This window comes from Chiloscyllium punctatum, chromosome 37 (genome assembly GCF_047496795.1).
Source record: "Chiloscyllium punctatum isolate Juve2018m chromosome 37, sChiPun1.3, whole genome shotgun sequence".
Classification (NCBI taxonomy): domain Eukaryota; kingdom Metazoa; phylum Chordata; class Chondrichthyes; order Orectolobiformes; family Hemiscylliidae; genus Chiloscyllium; species Chiloscyllium punctatum.
This window is the reverse complement of record NC_092775.1, coordinates 32,014,439-32,026,702: the sequence shown is the minus strand read 5'-3', so window position 1 is coordinate 32,026,702 and position 12,264 is coordinate 32,014,439.

Genomic DNA, 12,264 nt, shown 5'->3' with positions numbered 1-12,264 from the left:
CTACATGGTCCACAGCAACTAGATCTTTCCCCTCCCACTCAGTATTTGGGGCAGATTAATGGTTAGCACTGCTGCCTGACAGTTCCAGGTTTGATTCTAGCCTCGGGCAACTGTCTGTATGGCATTTGCATATTCTTCCTTTGTCTGCGTGGGATTCCTCCAGGTGCTCTGGTTTCCTCTCACAGTCCAAAGATGTGCAGGTTAGATGTATTGGCCATGGTAAATTGCCCATAGTGTCCAGGGATGTGCAAACTAGGTGAGTTAGCCATGGCAAATGCAGGGTTATGGTATGGGGAGGGCAGTGTGAGTCTGTGAGGGAGGCTGTTTGGAGTGTGACGTGGGCTCGATGGGCCGAATGCGATTCAATGATTCACTCCAAGTTCCTTTGCAGCCCAGATGTGAAATCCTGAAGCCAGACACCAGACAGGCAACACAACGTTTGGGATTCTTGATTAGGCCACAGAAAACAGTTTCTAAACCCCTAACTATACCATCTCTCATTACAATTTCATTTCTCTTTTCTCCCTATAGTGCTATGGTCAGTTTGCACTCCTCCCTACAGCCCCTCCTCTCAATCACTAAGGAGTAAGAATCTCAAATTGTTTGACAAGCTTAAGTTAGAGACTCCTGCAGTGCTCTACTTGTCTTGCTCATAGTTATACTGTCCTATCCCTGAATTAGATTCCCTACAGTGTGGAAACAGGCCCTTCAGCCCAACCAGTCCACACCAACCCTCTGAAGAGTAACCCACCCAGACCCATTTCCCTCTGACGAATGGACCTAACACTGTGGGCAATTTAGCAGAGCCAATTCACCTGACCTGCACATCTTTGGACTGTGGGAGGAAACCCTCGCAGACACGGAGAGAATGTGAAAACTCCACACAGACAGTCGCCTGAGGCTAGAATCGAACCTGGGACCCTGGTGCTGTGGGGCAGCAGTGCTAACCACTGAACCACTGTGCCGCCCCTAATTACTCTGGCAGGTGTGACTGCTTCCTCAAATACAGTGTCCAGGTAAATCTATCACTCCCTGATGTGTTGCAATGCTTGAAGCTTGGACTCAAACTCATCTAATCTGAGCCAGCATTCCTCAAACAATGAACACTTGCTACACATGTAGTCACTATGAACCACAATGGGGTCTACCAGCTCCTGCATCATGCAGATACAACACATCGCCTGACCTTGCATCTCTATTTAAAAAATTAGTCTTTTTTAAAAATATCCTACTGGTCATTTAGTCTTTAATCTGTAAAATATTTCTTCTATTTACTCTTATTCTGAAAGCAATTTATAATAGATAATTTAGGGTGTAGGTTTGCTCGCTGAGCTGTAGGTTTGATATCCAGACGTTTCATTACCTGGCTAGGTAACATCATCAGTGGCGACCTCCAAGTGAAGCGAAGCTGTTGTCTCTTGCTTTCTATTTATATCTTTCTCCTGGATGGGGTTCCTGGGGTTTGTGGTGATGTCATTTTCAGTTCGTTTTCTGAGGGGTTGATAGATGGCATCTAGATCTATGTGTTTGTTTATAGCATAGTGGTTGGAGTGCCAGCCTCTAGGAATTCTCTGGCATGTCTTTGCTTAGCCTGTCCCAGGATAGATGTGTTGTCCCAGTCAAAATGGTGGTTCGAAAACCGACAAACACTGACCAAATACTTAACTACACCAGCAACCATCCCAACACACACAAACGAAGCTGTATCAGAACACTATTCCAATGAGCCACCACACACTGCAGCACAGGCGAACTTCGGAAAACAGAGGAGAACTACCTATACAACGTATTCAAGAAGAACGGATACTCAAAAAAAAATACAGTGCGCAGATTCCTCAAGAACAAACCACGACAAGCAGACCAAACACAGCCAGAAACCCTAACCACCTTACCATACATTAAAGAAGTTTCAGAAATGACAGCCAGACTACCAAAACCCCTTGGAATCCTAGTAGCACACAAACCCACCAACACTCTCAAACAAAAACTAACAAACTTAAAAGACCCAGTACAACCCACGAACAAAACCAACTTCATCTACAAAATTCCATGTAAGGACTGTCACAAACACTACGTAGGACAAACAGGAAGAAAGTTAGCCACCAGGATACACGAACACCAGCTAGCCATATAAAGACATGATCCTCTCTCCCTCGTAGCCGTACACACGGATGAAAAAAAAACTACCATTTCGACTGGTTCAACACATCTATCCTGGGACAGGCTAAGCAAAGACATGCCAGAGAATTCCTAGAGGCCTGGCACTCCAACCACAACGCCATAAACAAACACATAAATCTAGATGCCGTCTATCAACCCCTCAGAAAATGAACAGGAAATGACACACCACAAATCCCAGGAACCCCATCCAGGAGAAAGATATAAATAGAGAGCAGGAGACAACAGCTTTGCTCCACTTGGAGGTCACCACTGATGTTACCTAGCCAGGTAATGAAACATCTGGATATCAAACCTACAGCTCAGCAAGCAAACCTACACGCTAAACCTTAACCTGAACTACAAACCTTCACAAACCTTGCATAATAGATAGTCAAATTAGCAGCTATTGGCAACCAATGAACCTATAGTTTTCCTGTGATGTCACTTACTGTTTTGTGCTGGGCCCCTGCTCCTGGGTTTCAATTTCTACTGTTAAAAAGACTTTACAAACTATGAGCCAAAAAACCAGAAAGTACATCAGCCCCTTGCACAGAATTTCCAAAGATTTCAAGATCTCAGAAATATGTATTCACCCAAAATGTGTCTCAATCTGGATGTGATCTCTCCTTTCTGAACATGTGAAGCTGAATGATCTTGAAACTTGAATGAAATCTTCCTGACATTTTATACGCTGTTTAAATATATATATTTGGAATTGTTGCATGTATATTGGAAGACATAGGAAAGAATGTGGAGCGAGCAGACGTTATCCTGAACCAATCAGAATTTGCTAGTGAAAAATTATTAACCTGAAATTATAATTGTTCATCTCTCTATAAATGTTATCTGAATTTCTGAGAATTGCCAGCACCTTCTGTTGTTAAATATGAACAATATTCAGTAATGCTGGACTACAACAGTATTCAATCGGACCACATATCTGGAGTGCTGAAGTAGATTTGAGCCACATGAATAGAACACATGAGCCAATAAGCTGAAGCAAAATGGTATACTACCTTGGTAAAACCAGGTTACATATATGACAAAAATGGACCTAAGAGACACACAGATAAAAGGACACATATAACACATTCCCAAAGAATCCAGCCACTTTCACAGATCCAACCTCTTTGTTTTAATCACTGTTGGGAATATCTACATACTGAGTTATAGTTTCAGTTATTTCACAATGGCTTACATTACTTGTTGAAGATTTCCTCCTTATTACAGATGCTTAGGAACATACATATACACAAAAATAGCAATTCCAAAAGTCATACTGTATGCAAAGATTCATTGTGTCTCACTTTAATCATGTGACTAAATTCAAGTATAAGCACAATTGGTATATGTAGAAGTAATTCAAAACATTCAAAATTAAAAGTTGAGACTTCTTTCAGTTGCCATTCTTTTCCTCCTAACAGCTGGACTGTCCCAGAACTATTTGCATACGATGTAGATTTTTTCCTCCTAACTCAAAACTAAAACCTTTATATATTTTATAACTTTAAAAGCTAACTTTATTAAATTGATAAAATGGATGCTCTTTATTGTTACAAACTCATGGACAGTTGCAAATTTCTTTTTTGGTCATGGCTTAGCTTCAGTTTATCATTGAACTGTACTTTGTACTGGGATCAGGGAACACATTTGTTAGGATAGGTTGGCAATAAAGTTTCACTATAGTTTAGGTCATAGTTTAGCCATTTTCAACAGTAAAAATAAATTCAAGGCATCTAAAATATGAATTGGTATTTTGGTTGTCAACTACAATTTGTTTTGTTTCATATGTAATGGAACTTGGTGAGCAACATAGTAGTATAGCGTTGTAAATCAGAGCATGATCCTCAGGCACAGAAGTAGTATACTTCCAAATACTATATTTATTTCCTTTCTGTATCACGAGTAAGCAGCAGTATTTATACTGAAATCCATTCATTCATACTGAGAACTATTTTTAGGCCTGGAGCCAGTTTACAGCTGACGTCACATTGCACACTAAGAACACAATGTGCTGGCAGAGAAACAAAAATTCACTCTGGTAAAGAACAAGCAACAGCATGCCCAGAAAAATTATACTCAGTGGCAGGGCTAGCTAAATAGTCATAAATCATTTCACCTGACTTTCATCATGCTATCCTCTTCCTCCTTGGACTGCCTCTGACTGCCAAGTGTAATAAGTACACAGTGTTAAACATACGTTTTATGGGAACCTAGAGCAGATGAATTTAGTGCCATGATATGATCACCTACTTAAAGACAGTTAAACTAGAAAAATGACAAGGACAAAGCTGAATCAGTAAGTGAGGCAAATTTACAATCTGTGAAGCTTTCCTTTCATTACTTGCATCTGCAGTTAGAAAGTATGGGATAATGATTGTTTTGAAGTTTGATATTAAACTCAAGACCTTTGACACTGTAAGTTAACATTTCAATAAATAATCTTGTTAGAAGAAAGCCTCTGCAAATATTCTGAGACATTTATATATAGCTGATCCATTTCCAAAAGGAAATTAATTAGCATTGAAAATGAGGGTTGTCACCATAAAACTGTCATAATCTTCGTAAAAATAAAAGTTTTTAAGGGTTTTTTTTCATTGATAGTGCAAAGTTGGGTTATGACCAATGCAATGACCAATATTTACTACTCCCCCACATTGGAAGCCATTTGACATACACTTCAAACTCATAACAATTTACATTTAGATTGCATTTAACATAACAAAACATTCTGGATGTAGGTTTGCTCGCTGGGCCTCCGGGCAAACTGAAGATGTTACCTAGTAGGTGCCGAAACGTCTGGAAATGAACCTTCCAGCTCAGCGAGCACACCTACATCCAGAACATCAACCTGAACTATAAATCTTCTCAAAACTCGCTAACAGCAAAACATGTCAAAATGTTTCACAGTTTCATGCCGAAATTAAGAAGCATTAGGACAGCAAAGAATCACAGACTCCCTACAGTCCAGAAAGAGGCAGTTTGGCCTATTGAGTCTGCACTGACTCTCCAAAGAACATCCCATCCTATCCCTACAACTCCCCATTTACCATGGCTAATCTACAGGGCAATTTAGCATGACTAATTTAACTAACCTGCAAAGAGTTTTACTTATTCATCACAAAATCAAATGTGAATGACGTCAAGGAATTTGGACAAATATATTTAGAGGAATGATAAAGTCATTAACATTGTGAATCTTTCACCAAAAATGTGGCAAACTAAAATCATTACATTAACCCTAACTTAACACGCTGATTAAAAATGGGAAAGTCATTCCTAAAGTATAGGGGCAGACATGTTAGGTGGCAATTAACAGGTCATCACTACCAATAAGACAACTTGACCTATCCTGCGCAAATCAGCTGATTAACAGGTAGAGTTTCATGTAAGTTTCTTGACAGATCAAAGACATTGACATTGCCATCAAGGGTCAGCTGATCAAAGACTGGAAGCTTCTGAGCCTTAAAGACCACCAGTCGAAGTTTACTCCTCAGAAGTACTAACAACAAGAATGTAAGTGTCCTTTATCTTCTTGTAGCTGAGTAGAGATTGTTGGGTGAGAAGATTCAGAGAAGTGGCTTCCAGAGGTTACCCCTTTTTCGCAGTCATGTCTCTGATTCCTCTTCCGTACAAACCCTTCCCTAAACCTAATAGGCTTGTCAATTTGCTCTCTAATCAGGAAACTAGACACTTTTCTCACCCTCCAGGAAGGCAGATTATCTGGGAGGTAGTGGGTTGAGTCATTTAAGTGATTATTAATTGATCACTTAAAGCACTTAGTTGTTGACACGTCGAGAAAATCCTCAATGGATCTTCTTGCCCAGTGCTTACTGGAGGGTTTGAGTTATAAGAATAGGCTGGATAGGCCACGACTTTTTTAGTGGAACGTAGGAGGTTGAGAAGTGACCTTAGAGAGGTTTATAAAATGAGGGGCAATCGATAAGATGAATAGCAAAGGTCTTTTCCCTGGGGGAGGGGAGTTCAAAATTAGGGGGTCATATTTTTAAGGTGAGAGGAAAAAGCTTTAAAAGAGATTTGAGGAGCAACTCTTTAAACACGGGGTGCCTCGTATGTAGTTGAATTAACTTACTGCGTTTTTATTTGTTAATAAATGTTATACTGGGGACTTGTAAGATCTTACTGTGCATTCTTGTGAAAAAGATACTTAATTAGTTATGTGAAAAGAAAACACTTGCTTCACATTTTGCAATGTTGCATTTTAAAGTGTATGATTGTTATGTACAATACCAAATAAAGTATCAACATCAAGATAAGTAGCAGCAAACCAGACAAATATGACTCCTATCTCGTATCTTCTGGCCCACAATGCCATCTAGAGGATTTAGGCTGATAATTAAAATAAATTTACTTGGAAAGTTTCTTTGAAAAGTATGCGAGGATATTAGGAACTGAGCTACAATTGTATATAACAGTCGAGTAGAAATAAGAAAACTTATCAGGTCTCCCACTCACAATCCTTGCAGAACAATTCATCCTGTAAAATGTATAGATGATGGAGATCAAGTAAAAATTCAGTCCAGTTCATTCGTGATGTCGTCCGCAGATTAATCTCTTCCTGACAACAACTTAGAGTCATAGAAGTTTACAGCATGGAAGCAGACCTTTTGGCCCAACTTGTCCAGTTTTCAAATTTAATCCAGTCTTATTTGCCTGCATTTGCTCCTTATCCATCAATTCCTATCCCATCCCATGTTTCAAATGTTTCTTAAATGACAGAATTATACCCACCTCTCCCACCACCTGGCAGCCCATTCTTGACCCTCACCATCCTCCATGTGAAACAAATTGTCCCTCTGGACCTTTGTATCTCTCCCCTCTCACCTTAAACCTATACCTTCTAGTTTTAGACTCCCTTACCATGGGAAAAGGCTGTTGACTAGCTACCTTACCTATGCATCTCGTGATTTTATAGGCCTCTAGATTGTCACCCCTCAGTCTCCTACACTCCAGGGAAAAAAATCCCAGCCTATCCAACCTCTCCTTATAACTCAAGCCTTCCAGTCCAGCTAGCATCCTAGTAAATTTTTCTATTTTAATAATATCCTTTCTGTAGTAAGGTGCCCAGAACTGCATGAAGTATTCCAAATGAGGCCTTACCAATGTCTTGCATAGCTGCAATAAGACGTTCCAATTCCTGTACTCAATACTCTGATTGATGAAAGCAAGCATGCCAAAAGCCTTCTTCATGAACTGATCTACCTGTGACTCCACTTGCAAGGAGTTATGAACCTATACCCCTAGATCTCTTTGTTCCAAATCATTCTCCAGGGCCCTACCATTGACTGTATGAGTCATCTCCTGGTTTGACCTACTAAAATGCAACACTTCACATTTATCTAAATTAAACTCCATCTGCCACTCCTCAGCCCACTGGGCTAGTTGATCAAGATCTCACTCTACTCCCAGATAACCTTCTTCACTGTACACAACATCACTAATCTTTGTGTCATCTGCAAACTAACTAACCATACATCCTAAATTCTCATCCAAATCATTTATATAAATGACGAGTAACAGTAGACCCAGTGCCAATCCCCATGGCACACTGCTGGTCACAGGCCTCCAGTTTGAAAAACAACCGTCTACCACCACCCTCTGTTTTCTACCTTTCAGCTAATTTTGTATCCAGTTGGCTAGCTCTCCCTAGATCCCATGAAATTTAGCTTTACTCAGCAACCCACTGTGCAGTATCTTGTCAAGGGTCTTGCTAAAGTTGAAAAATGTGGTGCTGGAAAAACACAACAGGCCAGGCAGCATCCGAAGAGTAGGAGAATCGACGTTTCGGGCATAAGCCCTTCTTCAGGATTCCTGAAGAAGGGCTTATGCCTGAAACATTGATTCTCCTGCTCCTCGGATGCTGCCTCGCCTGCTGTGTTTTTCCAGCACCACATTTTTCAACTCTGGTCTCCAGCATCTGCAGTCCTCACTTTCTCCTAAAAGGTCTTGCTAAAGCCCATGTAGACAATGTGTACCACTCTACCCTAATCTACTTTTTTTGGTCATTCCTTCAAAAACTATCCTAAATGAGTGCTTGGCTTTCCAAATGCCTGTAGATCCAGTCGCTCAAAATTTCCTCTAACAATTTACCCACCACAGATGTGAGGCTCACCAGTCTGTAGTTTCCAGGCAGCCTTTCTTAAATAATGGCACAACATTAGCCACCTTCCAATCTTCAGACGCTTTACCTGTGGCTGGCAATAATACAAATATCCCCACTAGGGGCTTTGCAATTTTTCTCTAGCTTCCCACAAAATCCTGGGATACACCACCAGGTCCTTTTATCTACCTTAATGTGTTTTAGGACTTCCAGCACTCCATTTTATGTAACGTCTACTCTCTTTAAGACATTAATATTGATTTCCCCAAGTTCCTTAGCATCCACACTTTTCTTGATGGGAAATACTGACGAGAAATATTTATTTAGGATCTACCCATCTCGTCTGGCTTCACGTATAGATCTTTCAGAGGCTGTATTCTCTCCCTAGTTACTCTTTTGCCCTTCAGATACTTGTAGAATCTCTTTAGATTCTCTTTTATCTGCCAAAGCCAACTTATTTTCCCTGTAGCCCTCCTGATTTCTCTCTTAAGCGTACTCTGTTGTCCTTTATAATCCTCAAGGAATGTACTTGATCCCAGCTGCCCACACATGTCATATACCTTCTTCTTTTTCTTGACCAGGGCCTCAATAACTCTAATCATCCAGGTTCCCTATGCCTACCAGCCTTAACCATCACTCTAAAAGGAACATGCTGGCACTGAAACCTCACTAACTCACTTTCGAAAGCCTCCCACATACCAGACGTCACTTTGACTGTAAACAGCCTTCCCAAATCAACTTTTCAAAGTTCCTGTCTAAGACCATCAAAATTGCCTAGCCTCAATTTAGAACTTTAACTTGTGGGCAGTCTTATCCTTTTCCACAGCTATTTTTAAACTAATGGAATAATGATCTTTGGTCTCAAAATGGTTGGTTCCCTACCAACACTTCCGTCACTTGCCCTGTCTTATTTCCTAAGAGTAGGTCAAGTTTGCCCTTCTCTAGTAGGGCCATCTACATACTGCATGAGAAATTCTTCTTGAACACACTTAACAAATTTGTCTCCATCCAAACCCTTAACATTATAGCAGTCCTAGTTAATGTTATAAAGTTAAAATTCCAACTGCTGGGTCCTCTACTTTTTATCATTTACATAAATGAGTTGGATGCGAGCATAAGAGGTACAGTTAGTAAATTTGCAGATGACACCAAAATTGGAGGTGTAGTGGACAGCGAAGAGGGTTACCTCAGATTACAACAGGATCTGGACCAGATGGGACAATGGGCTGAGAAGTGGCAGATGGAGTTTAATTCAGATAAATACAAGGTGCTGCATTTTGGGAAAGCAAATCTTAGCAGCACTTATACACTTAATGGTAAGGTCCTAGGGATTGTTGCTGAACAAAGAGACCTTGGAGTGCTGGTTCATAGCTCCTTGAAAGTGGAGTCACAGGTAGATAGGATAGTGAAGAATGCATTTGGTTTGCTTTCTTTTATTGGTCAGAGTATTGGGTACAGGAGTTGGGAGGTCAGGTTGAGTCTGTTCAGGACATTGGTTAGGCCACTGTTGGAATATTGCATGCAATTCTGGTCTCCTTCCTATTGGAAAGATGTTGTGAAACTTGAAAGGGTTCAGAAAAGATTTACAAGGATGTTGCCAGGGTTGGAGGATTTGAGCTGTTGGGAGAGGCTGAACAGGCTGAGGCTGTTTTTCCTGGAGCGTCGTAGTCTGAGGGGTGACCTTATAGAGGTTTACAAAATTATGAGGGGCATGGACAGGGTAAATAGGCAAAGTCTTTTCCCTGGGGTCAGGGAGTCCAGAACTAGAGAGCATAGGTTTAGGGTGAGAGGGTAAAGATATAAAAAAGACCTACGGGGCAACTTTTTCACACAGAGGGTGGTACGTGTATGGAATGAGCTGCCAGAGGAAGTGGTGGAGGCTGGTACAATTACAACATTTAAGAGGCATTTGGATGGATATATGAATAGGAAGGGTTTGGAGTGATATGGGCTGGGTGCTGACAGGTGGGACTAGATTGGGTTGGGATATCTGGTTGGTATGGACAGGTTGGACCGAAGCATCTGTTTCCATGCTGTACATCTCTATGACTCTACTACAAACCTATTATTCTTGCAGCTATCTGTGATATCTTTCCACATTTGCTCCTCAATCTCCTGCTGACTATTGGGAGGCCTATAGTATAATGCTATCAAAGTGATCTCCCCCCTTTTTATTTCTCAGTTCCACCCACTTAGACTCAGAGGTCGAATGTCCATGTCCTCTCTCAGTATTACCATGATTTCTGTTTTTCAGCAGCAGCAGCAATTCGAAGGGCGGGAGCTTGCACCAGGGGCCTGCTGGGAGCGGTGAGTCATTGATTTCACCCTTTAAATTTGAAGTCAGAGCAGAGGTTTCTGGGAAAGGAGGGACTTCTTATTTTTATTTCCATCCTGCTATATAAGTCAGTGTATTCTCAACCCAAGACCTTACCTTTGTAGGGCCTCCCACCCAATCACCTCCTCGAACCTCAAAGACCGGGGACATATCAGGTAAGCATCTCTTTTTTACTTTGTGATAAGGGGACGAGCAGGGATGGCAGTGCAGGGAGAGCAATGTTCCTCCTGCATGATGTTTGAGGTCAGGGACGCCAATAGTGTCCCATCCAAGTACATCTGTAGGAAGTGCACCCAACTTTCGCTCCTCCAAGACCGTGTTAGGGAACTGGTGCGGGAGCTGGATGAACTTCAACTCATTCAGGAGGCAGAGGCTGTGACAGATAGGAGTTACAGGGAACTAGTCACTCCTAGGCAAGAAGAAAGCTGGATGACTGTTCGAAAGGGGAAAAAGTAGTCAGTGGAGGGATCCCCTGTGGTTGTTCCCCTGAAAAACATGTATACCATTTTGAATACTGTTGAGGGGGACAACTTACCAGGGGCAAGCAGTGGGGCCCAGGTCTCTGGTACAGAGCCTGTCCCTGTTGCACAGAAGGATAGGAGAGAAAGGAGGAGAGTGTTAGTCTTTGGGAACTCAATAGTTAGAGGATCAGATAGAAGATTTGTAGGGAATGAATGAGACTCACGGTTGGTGTGATGCCTCCCAAGTGCCAGGGTCCGTGATGTCTCAGATCGTATCTTTGGGGTCCTGAAAGGATAGGGTGACTAGCCTCAAGTTGTTGTCCATGTAGGTACCAACGACATAGGTAGAAAGAGGGATAGGGATGTAACGCAGGATTTCAGGGAGCTAGGGTGGAAGCTGAGAGCTAGAACAAATAGAGTTGTTATCTCTGGTTTGTTACCCGTGCCACGTGATAGCGAGGCAAGGAATAGGGAGAGATATCAGCTAAACACGTGGCTGCAATGATGGTGCAGGAGGGAGGGTTCCAGGTTTTTGGATACTTGGGGCTCATTATGGGGAAGGTGGGACTTGTACAAACAGGACGGTCTTCACTTGAACCAGAGGGGTACTAATATCCTGGGTGGGAAATTTACTGGTGCTATTCGGGTGGGTTTAAACTAGCTTAGCAGGGGGATGGGAACCAGAGATGTAGCTGCAGTGCTCAGGAGGATGAGAGTAGGAAGGACAGCGACAGGATTTCAGAATCACAGGAATGTGCTGGCAGACAGCGAAGTGGTTTGAAGTGTGTCTACTTCAACACCAGAAGTATTCGAAATAAGGTAGGTGAGCTTGCAGCATAGATAGGTACCTGGGACTTTGATGTTGTGGCTATTTCAGATACATGGATAGAGCAGGGTGAGGCTTGGATGTTGCAGGTTCAAGGTTTAGATCCTTCATTAAAAACAGGCAAGGCGGTAAAAGAGGGGGAAGCGTGGCCTTCTTAGTCAAAAATAATATAACATTGGTGAGAGAACTTTTGATGAGGACTCATCTACTGAGGTAGTGTGGGCTGAGCTTAGAAACAGGAGAGGAGAGGTCACACTTCTTGGGGTTTTTTATAGGCCTCCGCAGAGTTCCAAGGAGGTGGAAGAGAGGATTAGCAAAATTATTATGGGTAGGTGTGAAAGGAACAGGGTGGTCATTATGG